Below are 19,541 nucleotides of genomic sequence, written 5' to 3'. Positions count from 1 at the left end.
CCAAATGCAATGATGATAGGAAAATTCGTTGGCATAAGTGGGTTTACTTTGAAAGAGATGAAATGGACAAAATTCGCCTTTCAATTTGATCACAGTAAGTATTATAACAAACATATATGTGTATATATTTTAGAGTGACCATTATTAACCAAGCCCAAAGAAACGATATTCGCGTGAAAAAATTTCCGATTAAAAAAAAATATCTGCTTAGTCCCTTTCAAAAAAAATTATTAATTTAAAAATTATAATCTGTTAAAATAATGCTTCAAATGTACATACTGTAGTCATATAAGTGCGCCATGTCGTATGAGCAACGCATAATTTATAAGGCAATTGTATGAATGTTTAGGCCATTTGATAAATTGTAAGGGAATGTACTTGTGGAAACAGCAATCAAACTTTATTTTTTGGGCCGAAAATTTGAAATGGAAATTTTACTTTTTCTTTTTGTTTGCTTAGTGCAAAATATTAAAAAATGCGAATATTAGAAAGACTTAGACACGATGTAAATAACAAACGAAGAGCTTTGTTGCGCTGCTTAATTGTTTCTTTTAGAAGAAAAAATGCAATCTCAGAGGTCGATTGCAATAAATAAATCAACTTGGAAAACAACGCGCAACCTAATACATATAGAAATATTTATATTTTTAGAACTACGAAAACGCCACTTTCTAAAAAGAATAAATCAGATTTCCTTGAGAAGGCGGAATAAATTTGGTTTGGGTTTTCTTCTTTATTAATGACACCTTGTTATGCATTATATATAGCACCAGGTTTAGTATGAAATTTAATTTTTGAAAGCCAAAGTCCTCTATCCTTTTCTTAGAAATGTTCCAGATCGTTTAGGCCTCCAACTAATTTGATTTTCGGTAACAATTTAGCGAGATTATAAGACTCGGCGTTCATACATTTCACAGTACTTTCAACTTTTATGAGATAAAAATTGGAACACTATACTTGTATATTGTATATAGTATGTCCTTTAAACGGGGTTGCTCCCGCAGTGCAAAAAATTGTAAGCAATAACCTTCTCGCTTGAATGTTTTTCGAATTTTTCGGATTTGCAAAGTCAATAAAGTACATCGCTCTTATCGTAGGGCTTGCTCTTTGAAACATATATGATATTGGATAGTCGAAAAAGTGTTTTCGTATTTTGTTAATATATGTAGTTGAAGTCATATATCTCCAGTGCTACCAATCACATTGTGTCATACCATATAGGGTTGGAAAGGTGAGGTTTTAAGCATTTAACCAAAAATAAATTAAATTCGTGGAAGTTGAAAAAAGTTACAGCTGTTCAAAAATGTGTGAAAATAATGAAGAAATTCGCTATATTTTGAAAAGTTTGTATAAAAACGGGAAGATTGTCACGCAAGCCACCGATGAAATTTGTGAAGTTTACGGAGACCATGCTGTATCAAATGGTTCATTCGCTTCCATTCTGGAAATTTCGAAATTTCGATTTACACTGATGGAATAATGTCTCCAGCGGAAAACTGGATGAATTCATTTATTAGTATATGTAAATATAAAAAAGAATTAGTTGAAGCTTGATTAGAAATACGAAAAGACTTTTGCGACTACCTAATATTATTCTATTTAACTGTAATATAAATGAACTATATGATAATATTTTACGAGCGAGTTAAGTGTCAAGAAGTATGCTTGTTAAGCTTCGTCTAAAATTATGTTTCATAGTGCAGATTTTAGATTGGAACCATTTTATATTAGTCTGGACTGGCTGAATGTTGGATTAACGAAATAAATAAACTAAGAACGAAAAGTGGTCTTAGACATGATATTTAACTTACTTTCCTAAAGCGCAGCATGAATTACGAACTGTCATCATTGTCCCTATTATTCCTTATATACTTATAGCATATATTAAAAGCTTTGATATGCCACATCCAACCACTCACATCACACATAATCGAAAACGGTTGGACACCCACCACGATGATACCGTTATGCAGCAGTTAGCGGTCACTCTTATGTAATAGAAGTTACATACAAGCGTAGTTAATTCAATGAAACGAAATAATTTTTAAGCCCATCAACAATAACCCAATTAGTTATACAAATATGTAGTTAAATATAAATAATAATTATAAACACGTCCATTTTAATTCAATAAAATTGTATGTGCGCGCATAGCTGTTGTGGCATTTGACAAACAGCATTAAAGTATTTGTATGTATGTGCTTACGTTGGCATAAATGCCAACCAATAAATCTAATTTAATTGGAATCGAGGCCGCCACAGCATTCTCTCTCCTGCGCCGCTTAGCTTACGCTTTGTCACGTTTCGAAATAGGTATGTATATTTAATTACTGTCGAATATTTTGCAAGCTATGGGCATGAGGGAGCAGGTTATGCAACTGTATTTATGTATAAGCTGCATGTACGGACGTTAATATTGAGATGTATTGGCTTTTGCTCGTTGGCAATAAATATAAATCCGGAGCAAAATTATGACCTGTTTGTTGAGGACCTATGCTCTAGTGGGAGGTACAGGAAATGATAATGAAACATAGGGCCTATAAATTCTTTAAGCTAGCAATATTGACTTTTAGGCCAGGTTACATTGGTAAATGGCCTAAAAGTTTTAAGACTGACAGATGCTAAGATGGGACTAGCAGCATTAGCAATTACATTTCAGAAGCCAAACTAACGGTCTTAAACACATGGACGATTACAGACAGCGTACAACTTTAGGAGTGTACGAGAAAAAAGTTCTCGTGGGATTTAGTGCGCCACATAAAAAAACTACTGATTCGCCGGTTTGGCTATGGATGAAAAAATTCCAGCTCCCAAAATATACGATTCGATACCCCCCCTAATGGCCGACTAACAAACTAAATTTAGATAAAAGGATCAAGTGGATGCCGTCCACGCGAGACTTGAAGTTTCCATCTGCAGCATGCTGGCAAAGACGACTATAGGCCAACCTTATAATCATGAATTGGATCTAACATCTCCGCTCGACTGTAATCGCATAACACAATCAAGTTTTAGAATATGATCGGACGAAGCATGTCTGACGTTTGGAATTTAAGTATGCTCAGCCCAATCCACAAAAAAGGGGTCCTAACTATCTCAACGAACTACCATGGGATAAGCCTCCTCAACATCGTCTATATCTATCTATCGAGTGTATTGTGCGAAAGATTAAAGCGCACCGTCGACAAACTGATTAGCCCTTATAAGGGGGGCTTTAGGCCTGGAAATTCAACAACGGACTAAATATTCAAAACGCTCCAAATCTTTCAAGAGACCCGTGAAAAGAGAGTCGACACGCACTACATCTTTATCGATTTCAAAGCTACTTTTGACTGCATGAAAAGAAGCTGCACGGCTCTGAATTTGGTATCACCGCAAAACTTATACTGCTGTGTAATCTGACGTTGAACAACACTAAGAGCTTCGTCACGATCTGAAAAGGACTTCTCCGAGCTTTGCGATACCAAATCAGGTTTTAGACACGTCTGCTTTTTATCGTGCGACTCTTTCAATCTACTGCAGGAGCAAATAATTCGGGCTTCAGAACTAAATAGAGAAGGTACCATCTTCAGTAGGAATGTATAGTTGCTGACGTACGCCGATGACATCGATGTCACTAGCCATAACAGCAGCGCCGTTAGTTCTGCTTTCTCCAGACTAGATAAAGAATCAAAGCGAATGGGTCTGGTAGTAAGCAAGGGCAAGACGAAATATCTCCTGACATCAAAAAAACAGTCGTCGCACTTGCGACTTCACTCCCACATCGTAGTTGACAGTCATAACTTCGAAGTCGTAGATAACTTTGTCTATCTTGGAACCAGCATCAACACCAACAACGACATCTGCCTCGAAATCCAACTTAGAATAACTCCTGCCAACAGGTGCTACTTCGGACTGAGTAGGCAATTGAGTAGTAAAGTCCTCTCTCGACCAACAAAGACCAAACTTTATAAGTCACTCATTATACCCGCCCTGCTATATGCTGCAGAGACATGGACGATGACAACATCTGATGAGTCGACATTACGGGTTTTCGAGAGAAAGGTTCGGCGAAAGATTTATGGTCCTTTGCGCATTCGCGACTGTCAATGAGCTGTACGAGATATACGACGTCATTGACATAGTTCAGCGAATGAAGAGACAGCGGCTACGCTGGCTAGTCCGAATTCGAAAACACTCAAGCTCTGAAAGTTTTCGTCGCAGTACCCGCCGGGGAAAGCAGAGGAAGAGGAAGACCTCTACTCAGTTAAAGGGACAAGGTGAAGAAAGACTTGGTTTTGCTTGGAATCACCAATAGGCGCCACCTTGAGAAAATAAAAACCGATTAACGCGCTGTTGTTAATTCGGCAACAATCGCGTAAGCTGTATTTACGACAGTAAAAAAGAAGAAAAATGTCGAGTACCTGATCAATAAAAAGAAGAGGCTTTTCTGATACTTTCGAGCTGGCGAAATGAAAACAGAAACCTTAAGAATCTGAGCGCAAAAAGATATTGGACCTGGAAGGTCTATAAAACTCATGAAACCGTTTGAGCGAATGCGTGAAATTATATACAGTGATGTGCGATGAAATAGAGCCAGTACTATCGAAATTATTTAAATTAACAAATCATATAAAAATTCACTTTTTGCATTTATTCCTTCAATAGGTAAAAAAGAACAACTTATGAGACGTATATTAAAAAACAAATTAAACAGCTTAAGTCTAAAACATAAACGAAAAAATTCAAAATTCATTGGTATATCTTATTTCAGCTGTGACTTGAAATAGAGCCAAAAGTAATTATTCAATTTCAGTCGTATCTCATGACCTGAAATCAAAAATTTTTATGAAATAATTTAAAGAAACGATGCAACTATGTTAAATCTTACTTCAATATTTAGTGCAGTATCCTTTATTTTTATAACTGCTGAGCAACGCCTGGGCATCGAATCCACTAGATTCTGGCACTTAGCAGCTGGAATTTGCTCCCATGCGTCCTTCACTAGTTTCCAAAGGGCATCTTTATTTGTTGGATTTTTTCCTCTAAGAGCCACTTTAACCTCTCGCCACAAATTTTCAATTGGGTTTAGATCTGGCGACTGTGGCGGCCAGCATAAAACTTGGATGTTATTTTGACTAAACCATTCTTTTGCCCGCTTCGATGTGTGTTTTGGGTCGTTATCTTGCTGGAACACCCATCGAAGCGGCATGTTAAGCTCTGCGTAAGGCAACATAGTTTCATTCAAAATTCTAGTGTACTGCAAGGCATCCATTGTACCTTCTATCCGAAATAGAGGACCAGTCCCATAATAAGAAAAGCACCCCCATACCATTATACTCCCACCGCCATGTTTTACCGTTTTTACAGTATATTGAGGGCAGAATTCGGTATTGGGGGGCCTTCGCACAGTAAGACTGCCTCGGTCAGAGTTAAATAAATTCACTTTTGTTTCATCTGACCAAAGAATGTTTCGCCACTTACACGCTGGCCAATTCACATGATCCTCGGCAAATTTTAATCGTTTGTTTACGTTTGCTTTGGTCAGAAACGGTACCTTTCGAGCTGTTTTAGCCTTTAATCTCTCTTTGATTAACAGTTTTCTAATTGTTGAAGTATCCACATCCAAAGAAAGCTGTTTTTTGAGTGCGGAAGAGGTCACAAACGGATCTTTTTTAACGTGACGCAGGATAAGCCTTCGCAAACCCTCGTTGATTTTGGGCTTTTTGCCTCTGTTTTCTAGGATATCTTTGTAATTTATGGCGTTTTCAACCATTTTTTTTGAGCAGCCAACTAATCCAGCTATTTCTCTTTGACTTTTTCCTTGCTTTCTTAAATTTTTTATCAATTTTCTGCATTCAGGGCTGCAGTGTTTGGCTCTACCCATTTTTAGACCTAAAAAGAACTAGACCCCCAAATTTACTCCAAATTCAAAAAACTAGAAACCTTTACTCACGTTTGCCAGAAAATTATATTGTATAAATATGTTTTAATGTCACTAAAAGTTTTACTTTATCGGTTGGCTCTATTTTAACGCACACGTTGCTGCACAGTTAATAGCACATTTTCACTGATTTGTTAAAAATGAACGCGAAGTTGAATTCAAAGTAACGGAAAATATACACAGACGATGTGAGTACTGAACTACAGTTAGTTCATGTCATGTTAGATTCTTAAAAAAATTTAAGTGCAATAATATCATCAGAAAATGTATGGCTTTATTTCATCGCACATCACTGTATGCGAAAGTAGTAGCTGCTAGCTTACTAAAGATGGAGCGATTGGTAGCACGCTAAACTGACAATTACGAAAAAAATTCTCCATTTCGTTTTCACCATACCTTTAGTTTATTTGATTGCCAAAAGCCTACTTAAGAACAAAATGAAAACAAGAGTAAAAAACAACACCAAAGCATATAACAGTAAACACCTCCTTAACACACGCTGTGAACCCACAACTCATGCGGCAACATTCACCTCTGCCTTTGTCATATTTAACAGCTTGTGAACAGATTTACAATGAATGCCGACAATGACAACAACAAAAACAACAAAAACAGCCGTAGTTGTCAACGACAAGTGGCACAAAAGCAATGAAAATGATAAAACATAATAATAAAAGAAATAACAGTATTAACCGGAGACATGTCAAGACCCGATATGGATCCCGAAATTTATGCACTGCTCACTGTGTGACACCAATACACATGTACAATGATAAAATCTTATATGTATGCGGACTAATATTGTGCCATAATAATACAAGGAACAGTTCGTTTTGAAAAGTTTTACGGTCTGCAAAGGGGAAGCAACAGAAACGTTGTTTGCACTTGAATATATTTGAGTGAAGTGCTTGAAAAGGGGCTGGCTATGAAAAATTCAAAAGTAGTCACCGAAAAATTCAATACAATTGTGACTATTACTATGGTGTTTTTTGCGCGTATTGTGTTCTGCACAGTCGTATCTTTAATATTTTATGTATACGCGTGTTCACGCTTGTGACAAAGGTGTTTTCAATACATATGTATGTACACCCAAAGCGCAAGGTTACAAGGATAGTGAAAAAGCGGAGGAGTGAGGCAAAGCGCTTGTTCTTCTTCTTCTGGTTCTGCAGTACCGATTATGTGACTAAGTCAGAAATGGTTGCATAGTGATTGCAAAGCGAGTCAGTTGATACAGCTGATCTTTGTGACGGGAGCTTTGCGGTTTAGGCTGGCTATTTCTAGGACAAATCCTCTAAGCAACATAACTATGAACTGCTTCTATTGTTTTCGAGCGGAGTTTTTGCCACTTAGCAGATCTTCATTATGTTAAAAGAGAAAACGTTTTAGTGATATTGAGCACCAGCTGTGCTTCTTAATGAGTTAGTTATGTGCTACGCTTGTACCAGCTCAATTAACTGTTGGGTATTTAGCATTTATGTAAGCATTTAAAATCATTGCTAACAATGCTTTCAGTAATGATAGGTATAATAAATATAATATTGTATTTTATGCGATATAATATAATATGAAGTGAAATGAAAAGTCTCCGGTCCACCATAGTAAAACACAAAGTTTGCTTCTTTTGTTCAACATAGTTTCCTACAAGGGTGATATACTGATTATAGCGACCCTCCATCGATTTGCCCTTTCCTTCCAAACGGGCCTCAGTTTCGGCGATTACCTCTTCATACAACAAAAACATCTTCCCAGCGTGCATTCTTTTGAGATCTGAGAATAGCTAATAGTCGCCGGGCGGCAAATCTGGAGAATATGGTGGATGCGGAACCAGTTCTAAGTCTAACGGCATAATCGAGAGAACCCTCCGATTCGTTCGTTTCATCTTAAGAACTTTTTTAGCATGTCAAAAACTCGCGCAGATGCTCTCCGAACTAAACTTAGCCGAAAACTTTGTTTAAGGATTATCTTTACACAGATAAAGTGAAATATGAAATAAATAGATTTGTATGAATGCTCTTGAATAAATAATTGATATGTATATGTTTTCATCAACTTATAACCGAAAACAATTTCAAAGAGGCTTTAAAATAATAAAGAGGAGATATTTTAGAAAAAATTTTCAAGAATAAAATTATTCACGCGAGTCTCATCTTGGCTGATCTTGACCAGCTTAGTACCTACCGCACTGAAAAATACTGAAAAGTCTGAGACCGGTCACCATACTTACAAGTTAAAGTACTAACCACAAACCGCTTTGAAGTTTATATTTGCTTTTATGTGCCAAGAAAGAACATAACTAACGTTGCAAATATCAAAAATCTAAAGCAGTGGAAGGTCTTGGAAATAACAATGCTAACGTAATATGGATACGCCCGAATCTGAAGCAAGTATGTATGGACCATCGCATAACACAGAAAGTATGGTTTAAAGGGCCTGAAAATGGACGATAAGGAACGGTGCTGCCAAATTAGACATATCGAATAAAAGACAAAAGAGATATTAACTGAAGTGTCGATTATATAAAAGTCAAGAGTACGGGTAACGATTTCAACATAAACCGCTTAAGAGAATGGATAAGGGGTAATAATCACATGCACATTTTCGAAAATCAAATTTTTGTTTTGCATATATATCGATATTAAAAACTTTTAAACTCTTTGAGCCACTCTGGAGTGAACAATTTTTTCCAAAAATAAATGTTTTTAAAGAATTGGTCAAAAATTAAAAATATTGTATAGACTTTCGAGCATTAATTTGAATTAGTCCATAATCTATATGGTCTCGTCCCACTATACATTTTTTTGAAGGTTTTTAAGATTAATCATCGAGTATTATATTAAGTTCCTTAAAGTTTCTAAAAAAATTTTGTGACTCTTCAGAAAACAATAAGAAAACATCTGTCCTAAGGATTTGCAAGTGTTTATAACCCTTTGATAGAATATGATTAAAACATTATCCAGAAATGTTCTGGGAGACTCGAAATTGGCTTAAATTCTAACGAGAAAATCTGAATAGTTAAATGCTGTCAAAAAATATAAATATAACGGGTTTGTCAATAAGAGTGCTACGAAAGCTACAAGCAACGTTTGGGCTATCAATGAAACTCTTTAATCCTGTGAAAGCACATTCGATGCCTTTATAAACGAAACTCGTTGGCTTTTGCATGGCCGTTACGGTCACCCTTCCTCAAGTTGAGGCCACTGACTCCGAATTTCGGTAGTAAATTTTAATAATTTCAACTTGTTGTTGGATCGTATATCTTTCTGAAGAGAAATGTCAAAAAGTGAGAAAAAATATAGCGTTATTGATCTATTTTTGAAGTGTCCCTATTGAAAAAGCCGTTATACTTGCAAATACATACAGTCGCTAATCCACATCTATCCCATCCATGTGTGGCATGCAATCACCGTGTATCGTTTGTACTTCACCTAGCAATGGCAGCAACAACCAGCAGCTGACACTTTCAAAAGCCTTAAGTTATGCTTTTGATTTTGGCGTTAAATCGTTACACGCCGAAATCACAGCTAAGTACAAAACGCTCAAGTATGCCGCGCTATGTTGTATCATGTTAGATTTAATTTCTCATGCCAAACGCGCAGACACACACGCTCTGATAACCTAGCTCGTTATAAAATAAAGGTATGTATGTTGTACTTTGTGATAACACATATGTATGTTCTAATTCCAAATAAGGATGTTTTGTTGCTATTTGTGCTATAACACTACACACATCGTAGTAGCCGTTATTCGAACATTCTAGCCCTCTTTAGCTATTTAGTCGTTACGTTCTGGCAGCATTTGGGTTTTGTGAAATTTGGTGGCAGCGCGCGTCGACTTTGAAATTCTTGACACACACCTTGATAATGGCGCACAGTCATGTGCAAGGAGTGCATGTGAGCATGTGAGAGTGTGTTTATGTGTGTCTCTGAGTTGTTGCCAGAATTGCCAATAGCGTTGTCTTGGCACATACATTTTTTCAAATGTCTTGAGAGCTTATTTATATACATATATGAGTTACATATATGCTTAACCAAACACATATGTATGTATTGCATATATGTATGTATATTAGGGTGTATATTAAGGTATTTTTGCCATTTACGAGATATATACAAAAAAATGCGAAATTCTTGGAAAAATCGGGTTTAGACCCCAGTACTACCTCGCCGGTAGGAGTTACTACTTTATTGCACTGGACATGCGTCTAAAGTCAAAGCGATGCCATAAACTACCTCTGATATGTAGGAATTTAAAGATAAAAACGATTGATATGGAAAATTTTTACAGGCCTTGGTCCAGTTTTTAATGTTAATATTATGGGCTAAATTTTTCAGGGAATTTTTTTAGGGTATTTCTAAGAAAATTTCGTGACGGGACCGAAAAAAATTAATAGTTCAAAAAACAAAACACCCTATAAGAGCGGATTGATTTACATGGAGCCAGTTTCCTATGGATTTTGTTTGTCGGTTTTTGAGATATCCGAATGAAATTCAATAAGAATGTGCATTTTAATATTCTACTGATGATTGGTCAGAATTATCTACATCGGATAAGTATATCACATATCCCCAATACAACCGATTATTCAGTTTTTTTCTAACTACAGCTTAAAAATCTTTGGCAGGTTTTAGATCTGTGGTCTCTAAAGCAAAGTTGTCTAGAAGGATCCGTTGAAAAATTCCAGCTTTCGTGATTTTATAGCAAAACCGACCCGCTCTAATACACATACACGTGCATACCTATATAATATGTGTTGCTGTCAAGCATTTCATTGCACGACAAAACTGAAACGGAAAGTAGATTAGCGTTAATGCTGATTGTGTGTTAAACACACACACACACACACAAATACCCAAAATGTGAGCTTTAAAATTGTAAGTGCCTGAGGACAGTCTCCACAGATATAATGGAAATATATGATGCCATAAAGTATATTTATTTTCATATACAAGTTTATTGCAAGTCTTTATGTGACGCTAGAAATTATATTTCCTATATTAAATCGTTATGTTGCTAGTAGGCGGAATTGTTTAAAGTTCGTGATGCTTCCATTTCAAAGAGTATTCTCTTATGCCGATCATATGCATGTTCCAAAAAAGTATGAAATACTGTCATTCCATACGCCTCTAAATGTTTAGTAAGTGAAGCAAAGCAACACATGCTTCAAAAACTAAGTTAAAATTTAGGCTTAATCCCTACAAAGACTTTCTTACTGGTAGCTACGATGACTCCTCTGGAATTATCTTGTTTCGAATTGACGAAATGATAGCTCTTACGTTACCAGCAATACCTAAAGAACTTGTCTGTAACTAACTTGATCGAGAAAGATCAGTCATTTCGTTAACAAAATAGCCACTTAGTACGGCGATCTCTTATGAAAGCAGGGTAAAGATCGAAGCACGAGGTGTGTTCCAAAGTAAAGAGAAATTTTTGAATCTAGCGCACTTGGTGGCGCGAACTATATGTCGACTGACACGTGAGAATCTGCTATCTTCATAGATTGTCCAGTGAGGATTTCCTGAGATTTCATAGATTGGAAGTGAAGTTATTGCGTTTTAAGTGTCAGTAGGTTTGTGTTTATCGGTGCGAAAATGAGCTTCGAACAAAGAGCCAACATTAAATTTTGTTTTAAAATTGGTAAAATTTTTAACAAAACTTTTCAATTGATGAAACAGCCGAAATAAGCATTGAAATGGAATTGAATATCTCCAGAACATCGATTTATCGCATTTTGACCGAACATTTGGGCTTACGAAAGGTGTGTGCACGGTTTGTTCGGTACAAATTAACTGATGACCAAACATTGTTAAAAATCCAACATTCGGAGGACGATTATTTGAACAAAAATCGCATTTTAACCAATAACCACGCCCCGTAATCACTTGATATGGCACCGTGCGACTTCGTCCTTTTCAGAGCATTTGCTCATGAAAGGAAAGCGCTATGCAGACGTTGAGGCCATTCAAAAGGCTTGCCCAGGCATGCTGGCACCCACACCGGCCAACGAGCTAAAACACTCGTTTGACATGCTTTTGGACCATGCAAAAAAGCTGTATTGAAGCAGATGGCGACTATTTTGAATAAAATAAATTGATTTTGCCGAAAAAACCATTTGTTCTGTTTTTTTTAAGTCCTGTTTACTTTGGAACGCGCCTTGTATATTTAAAAGTGGCAGTGTGTATGGCAGCTATATGCAATAATGGTCTGATCTGAGTTATATGCTCGGAGATTATTACACCATCTTGGAAAATAATCTATGTACATAAATTTTGTGATGATGTTTTGTCAAGTGCCATTGCTTTCTATACAAGGGTATGATTTTGACCAATATGTTTGTGTGACATCTGTATCCCATAAGAAAAATTTTAGATCGATTCTCAACAACTGAGGGTGAATAATTTGATTGAAAGGAACACTGCCGAATGTTGTGAAACTCAATACTCGGAGTTAGAGAGAAATTTTCTGTCTTTAGCTTTAGGAAGTTGTAGAAACCTCTTAAGAATAAGAGAGCAGCCACACACTTGCAAAGCACATATAATTTAAAGTATGTTTTGTTTGGCATGTGGTTTTCAATGAGGCAATATTTATTCCGAAGTTGTTCTTTTTGACAGCTCTTACTTGATTTTTACGCATTTTGGTTTGACATTTTATAATAAAAAAACTTACTCCGGCATCAAGTTATCCAAATAAGGATTTGGTTCGTGCGCTGAGTTAGTAACACGAGCAACCTTTAATCGGTTTCACACCACGTTTACTCTAGTGGATAATGTGCATCCTCAAAGATGCCGTACATTGCACACCGAAAACGATATGCCTACTTTCGATCAGAGTAACCAAGAAGACCCAATTGAGTCCATACGCCATTGGGCGCAATAAGTGGTGCTATGTCCAGCTCAGAAATTGTCAATTTCGGAATTTTTTAAAAAATCCGGCCAGAATGCTACAATCAATTTGGAGAGCTGTAGAGTTGGGATTAGTGACTTTTTCGTTCCTGAAGTTGAGAATGTTGACGTGAGAGATCTTCGGTTCTAACGAGGTTGTGCCACATGCCACACAGCCAACGAAATAATCAATTTATTGAAGGAGAACGGTGAATTGCGCCTTATCTTGGATTTTGAGGCCTTTGTCGTGACCTCCGAGACCTTACGATTTAGCACCTATGTACTACTTTATGTGCGTTTTTGGAAAATCACTTCTCTACACAGTTTTGGAAAAGAATACTGGCCTCTCGGCTGGAATTTATCAGGTCAGCTGCGGAGATCATTTGCTTGATATCATTTTTAGAACATTATGGCAAAGCCTTATCTTTATAATGATGATAAGTTCTTGGTCATGAAATTATATTACATGCGTTTTATTTCTTCTTAAAACCACATGTCTAAAGAACACGCTTTACTAAAGGAATATTATTCCCATATACTTTAAAGAAGCAGTCAGAGGGCCCTGAAAATCAAGAGGACATTTTATCTTTTAGTGATCAAGCTCAAAACACTAAACCAACATAGATAAATGACGACGGTAGCATAAAAGTCAATAGACTAGTTTCGGTTACTGCCAAAAGTATGCAATCAAGGTATTTTAAAATCAAATATAAATTGGTGTGCGTACAGTGTGCCTCCAAACACAATAGAACCAGAAAGTCAATCAAATAAATTAAACAAAAACAGTCCAGCAGCTGTCAACAATCAGAAGTCAACGCAAGAAAATAATAAAAATTCGTGTTATGCAATGACACTGACATGAAGCGTCGCTGGAATGAACGAAATGAAATGTGGCGCCATTGGCGTTGTCCAGCAACCAACACCGTCGATTAGAGAAGACAGCACCGACATGATGCCTTTTATTGTAGCGGTGAGTTTGGTCGCCAGAAAGCGCAAGAAAATATGCAAATTGCCTACAACGCTGAAAAAACAAAGCATAATAATAGGCGCTAAGCCAGCAAGCCGTCAGCTGATAAGCAACGCTTTTGGAAATGAAAAGGACAGCAACTAAATTTCAGCTTTAATTCGATGCACAGCGACGGGCAGTGTTTGCCTTGTATTTATGTGTACGCAAATAACAATGAAATTAATTATGAAGGAGAGTGGTGGTGCAGGAACGTTTGTTTGCTCAAATGCGAGAATTTATGCAAAGAAATTAGGCGTGCAAGAGAACGCCTACTTTTGTTTTAGCTAAAACGCCTTAAAGTATGCTATGTAGTTGAAAATTGTCATAGAAATCTTACTTTAAGCGAAGAGAGAAGTATAGTTAAGCATAAATAAAAACTAAGCAATATAAAATTAAAAACAAATTTAAAAATAGAGTAAACTAAAAACAAGGCATTAAAAAATTTAACAAAATTTTCAAAAGAAAAAGAGAATAAATTTATACAAGAGATAAACTAAATCATGTATGAAATTAGTCACATTTAAAAACTTTAAAACAATTTTTTTTTTAAATAATTCTTTGAAATATTTTTACATAAAAGAGATTCCTAACATTAAGGTCTAACAACGCTAAAACATTCATCATAACTTTTTTGACCTTCCCAAATCTAAAAAAGAAGAGACAACAGTGACAGCTGTCATTGCTACTGTAATTTACAAAGACACCGCATGTCATGTCATAATATTTTGAGCGCAAACTTACTTTCTCTGTGGCGCGATAAGGTGCCAGACTCTTTTGTTTTCTGATATTTGCTTGTTGCTGTAATTCCCAAAAAGAATAAAAGTTTATGAAAAAAAAGAATTTCTCACCAAATAATTATATTTTTGCTCGTTTTTCTAACGCTTTACGCTTCTATACACTCATATTGTTGTTGTTGTCGCTTTGGTTTTCTTTTATACGCTTCATTTGATAAAGAAATAACTTGAGATAAGCGACAAAGTTTCTCAAACAAATATTGTGCGATTATGTGGCACTTGGTCCGGCTGGCGTGCTTCGAACTGTGTAAGCGGCTTTTGTTCGCGCATTGTTCAAAAACTGAAGCATACTTTTGGCAGCAAATTAAATACAGATTTCTCTCACTTGCCGTCTATGAAGTTTTGTTGCTTTAAATATTGTTTTGATTAAATTTTTTGCAGACTTTGATGCTTCGAGGGGCACTAAATTCGAAGAGTGCTGCTGCAATGATTTAAGCATACATTTGGGGGCAATTTGTGAGCGTGGCAGGCCGCTTACATTAAACATTTAATTTTTATTGCGCAGTTTTCCCCGCTTGAAGTTTCATTTACTTGCCAAGCAGATAAAATGCATGCTAAAGGCGTGATTGTGTGTTTGCAGCCTAAATGTATACTTTAATTCCAGTTTTTAACGTTTAAAAGTAAGATCTCAAAATTTACAAAGAAAAGCCACGACGTCTTACAAGCCATGTAAGGTTTGTGTATTCACAGACACATTTCAGCAGCCACTTAAATTCCTTTTGAAGTTCTTTTTTTTTATTTATATCCTCCCCTTTTTATGTTGGGCTGGTTTCTGGTGTTGCAAGTGCTGTTGTGCTTGTACCACTTGCGACATTCGCTTGCACGAAAATCACATCTGACATTGACAAATTAGTTGCCAACAGGGGAATGCACGAAGTAAGTCGCGAACAAAGTTGGCGCATATGTGTGCGTAAGCACATACGTGTGCGCCTAAGTGCATACTCAGGAATATGTACGATTACCGCACGCCGGCAAACACATGCATGTGTGTGAGTGTAGGTGTGTAGTCGTGCGTAAATTTATATCTCACACGCCCCACTCGTTTGGCGTGGCATGACGTTCGCGGCTTGCAGCACTTTGCAATAAATTAAAATGTTTGTGGTTGCGAAAGTTTATAGGAATGCAATGCATACGCGTTAGAATTTCAGGCGCCGTCATTTAGTGGATAGAATGTGATGTTTCCGCACATTACAGGGTGTGCCAAATTAGGTGAGGGATTGGCTTCGAATCTAAGCGGTTAAGGCTGACAGTGGCGGCCGGCAGGCAGTTGTAGGATCATGTCAGTTGCCGCGCTCCACTTAGTTGACTAGAACTGTTGCAAAAATTTGTTTTGGTTTTGGTGTTCTTGACAGAAGTTTAGTGATGGGTACAAGCTTGAACAGAGTACGCAGCGTTCTGGAGCTCTCCTAAACTAAATTTTATAATATATATGTATATATATTTAATGACGGTACTTAATACACTTACTACGAGAAAGTAATATAATTTTCCTATCTCTTAAAAAATCTACTAACAAGTAGTGCAAGGAACGAATGTTGGACCAAAAGGGGAAAACAGTTATGATTATGTATACACATGTGTGATAGACTCAAAGCGGCCGATTTGTAAAGGTATTATAATTTAATATACATATAGGGGTTTAATGTAACAAAACTGATCGACAGCTCTCCAAGTGAGTTCTCTTTTACGATCGACCCTGTAACCTAACCCAACATTCTACATGACTTGAAGAACGTAACTACGTAAGAGTTACTCCCTCTTTTCGAAGAAGCTCAAATTTTTGGTCTGCAGACTTTCAAAATTTCAGGTTTCAGAATTTATTCAGTTTTGAACGGTCTGACCTTCCCTTAAGCCGTACATTATTAGATTTTCCCTTCGGCTCACTTTTCTGTGGAGAATTATGAAAGCGGTGGGTATAAGTGTAAGTTTTAGAGATGCTGAAACCTTTTGTCTGCAATATAGCGTTGGACCAAGCCTTTAAACACAGAAAAGAGTCCAGAAAACATAGAAGTTAGTCATATAAAAAAATTATTTCAAAGCGTTCTCAAATTTAGATGTACAGGTCAATACAAGTTACCAAATGTTATAACCAAAATATGCTTGCTTTCATATTGACTAGCTAATTTCAGTTGTCAAATAGCTGATGGATAGTTTTCGTCTAAATTGCTTAATCCGGTGCATTATTTAAAGGATTAGATGGGTTTTATGGTTTCAGAAAATCGATTTCTTTTATTATCTTATTAAATTCTACAACACCTCTAGAAGATTGTTCTAAATTTTCAATTTGATTCAATTAATAGTTTCGGAGATATAGCTTTGAGAACCTGTGCGCTTGACGCTAGTTAGGCTAAGTGCGTCATCTTTAAACGCGTTTTTTTGAAATTGTGCTTTTGAAGTCAGTTGGCAAGATTTCTCGATCTTAATAAAATGTTACACGGATACAATCCTTAAAGGCTTGGACGAAGGATTTGTTTTCGATTACAACTATTTGAAAAAAAAATGTCGCGAAATTTTCATTTTTTGTTTGTAAAAATGTCTGCCAAAAATTAAATATTCAGTTTTTTTTCCTTCGTCCATGTTCTAAGTTAAGGTTTTAACTACAACACATTTTTTTTCATTTTAGATAATCGTGTAGGGGGTTACGCTGCCAACCCGGGCGCATCTTTTTCCCGAGGTGTTACCGGAAATAGCGTCACAATGGCTGAGTTTAAAATATTTTTTCCAAAAATTTCAGAATTTTTTTGATAATAGTGCATGTCTGTAAGAATAAAGAATTAAAAAAAATATTTAATTTTATATGAGAGAAAACTTTTGAGAAAAGGTTGTTTTTTACCCGAGGAAACCCATGTCTTTGCTAGCTTCGCTACGGAGAACTTCATCCGTGCTTTTAGTGTTATTGTACTTTTACGTAGCTACTCTCACTCCCCTTCTTTTGTGGATTTGATCATCGTCGATTAGAAATTTTTATCTTTCATCTTCTCAAATATTTTGAAATTTTTTAGCAAAAAAGTGTTAAAAAGTATTCGCTTTTGAATTAAATATGCCTCGAACTCTTTGGTTCTCTCGTTCTTAAAAATACATGCCAGTCGATATGTTACGCAAAGCTTAAGATAGCATACCAAAGACTGACTTCAGCTAAATTATGCGGCTTATAAATCTACCCAACAGATGTCGCTAAACATCAAATCTGTTAAAAACAATTTATAATAAATAATGAAAGTGTTCTTGCTCAATGATATTCAATATTAAGAAGAACTTGTCAAAAAGGATCTCAAAATTTCAATCAAAAATTGACAACAACCTTTCAACAGGTAAACAGTTAACAGTCAAAGCAAGTTATTGAGCTATGAAGTCGAGTAGATGACTTGAAGTTGGTGGTTTCAAAATTTCAGTCAGCCAGCTGACGGCTGGGTTAAAGGAATTTAATAAATGTGCGAAAAGTCAATTTCTAAGATATTCGAGGAGCTTGCATTACAGCTACACACCTAAGCAAGTACAGTTAGATGTTGACAAATACACACAAATATTCAATATCACAAGCAGCTATGGTGGGATATTAGGTTGCCAAAGAGTAGCTTGCGCCTGGGGATGGCAAGTGCTGAGAATCACGAAAATATTGTGGCGCGAGACTAAAAAGCAAAAAAAATGTACTCTTACACATCATAGGGCTTTAGTAGTTATTTTCTAAGCGTCGGTGATAGACTGACACACGGCAAGGTAGACATAGTCAATAAGTTGCCTGCCACCTACAAGCGAACGCGACCAACAACAGTGTGTGGCAGGAAGAAAAATAATAATAATAAAATATCCACTGACACTGTGATAGACAAGGAGATTTTTATATCAAGCGTAGATTGGAAAAGTTTCAAAGTAACCAAAAACCAGAAAAAACGAGCAAAAAAAAAGCGGAAAAAACAAAAAGTGATGAAGTAAGTTAGCCAAGGATGAACTAGGAAAAAAACAGTCACGAACGAAGCTGTGTAAGTACAGATCGAAGACACGCATTGGTGCTGGCGAAAAGTGTACCAAAAAGCCGGTGTTGGCGTAAACAGGAAATGAAAACGTCTTTATTGTTTGGCGCTTATGGAAATTGGAGGAAAGTGAGTAGTGAGACTAACTAGAGGAAAGCAGAGTAGTTAGGTAGTAAACACTGGAGGATAGGAATATCCATATATAACAATATGTTTACGGGTCACATAGTACCGCTTTGGAACGCAAATAGCAAATGCAACTCTGAAAAACAACAGAATTAGAAGAAATCACTGCGTATTTGAGGCCAATAAAGCGTAACATGTGTCTGTTTGGGACTGAATGTACAGAGTGAATGACCACGTGGAAGCTGTTTGACCTTCGAACCCACTTTGGAAGTTCAACATCTTTAAAATAAATGAAAAAACGCATCTTTATGACATAGTAAGCTTCGACAGTTTATTTGCATGTTCAAAGTAAAACAAAAAAAACGTTAGCTTTGGCTGCATCGAAGCTAATATACCCTTCACAGTTGCATTTCTTTTAGTAACTTTATGTTCAGTTTGTATGGAAGCTATATGCTATAGTAATCCGATCTGAATAATTTTTTCGGAGATTACATTGTTGCCTTAGAAAATAATCTATACCAAATTTCGTTAATATATCTTGTCAAATTTGAAAGCTTTCCATACAAGAACTTGATTCCGATCGTTCAGTTTATATAGCAGCTATATGCAATAGTAAGCCGATCCGAACAATTTCTTCGTATATTACATTATTACCTTAAGCAGTTATCCATGTAAAATTTTGTGAAGATACCACGTCAAATGAGGAAGTTTCCCATGCAAGCATTTGATTCCGATCGTTCAGTTTGTATGGCAGCTATATGTTATAGTGGTCCGATATTGGTAATTCCGACAAATGAGCAGCTTCTTGAAGAGGAAATGGCGTTTGCAAAACTTCAAAACGAT

The sequence above is a fragment of the Bactrocera tryoni genome, chromosome 1, assembly GCF_016617805.1.
Source record: "Bactrocera tryoni isolate S06 chromosome 1, CSIRO_BtryS06_freeze2, whole genome shotgun sequence".
Taxonomy (NCBI): domain Eukaryota; kingdom Metazoa; phylum Arthropoda; class Insecta; order Diptera; family Tephritidae; genus Bactrocera; species Bactrocera tryoni.
Note: the sequence above shows the minus strand (reverse complement) of the source record.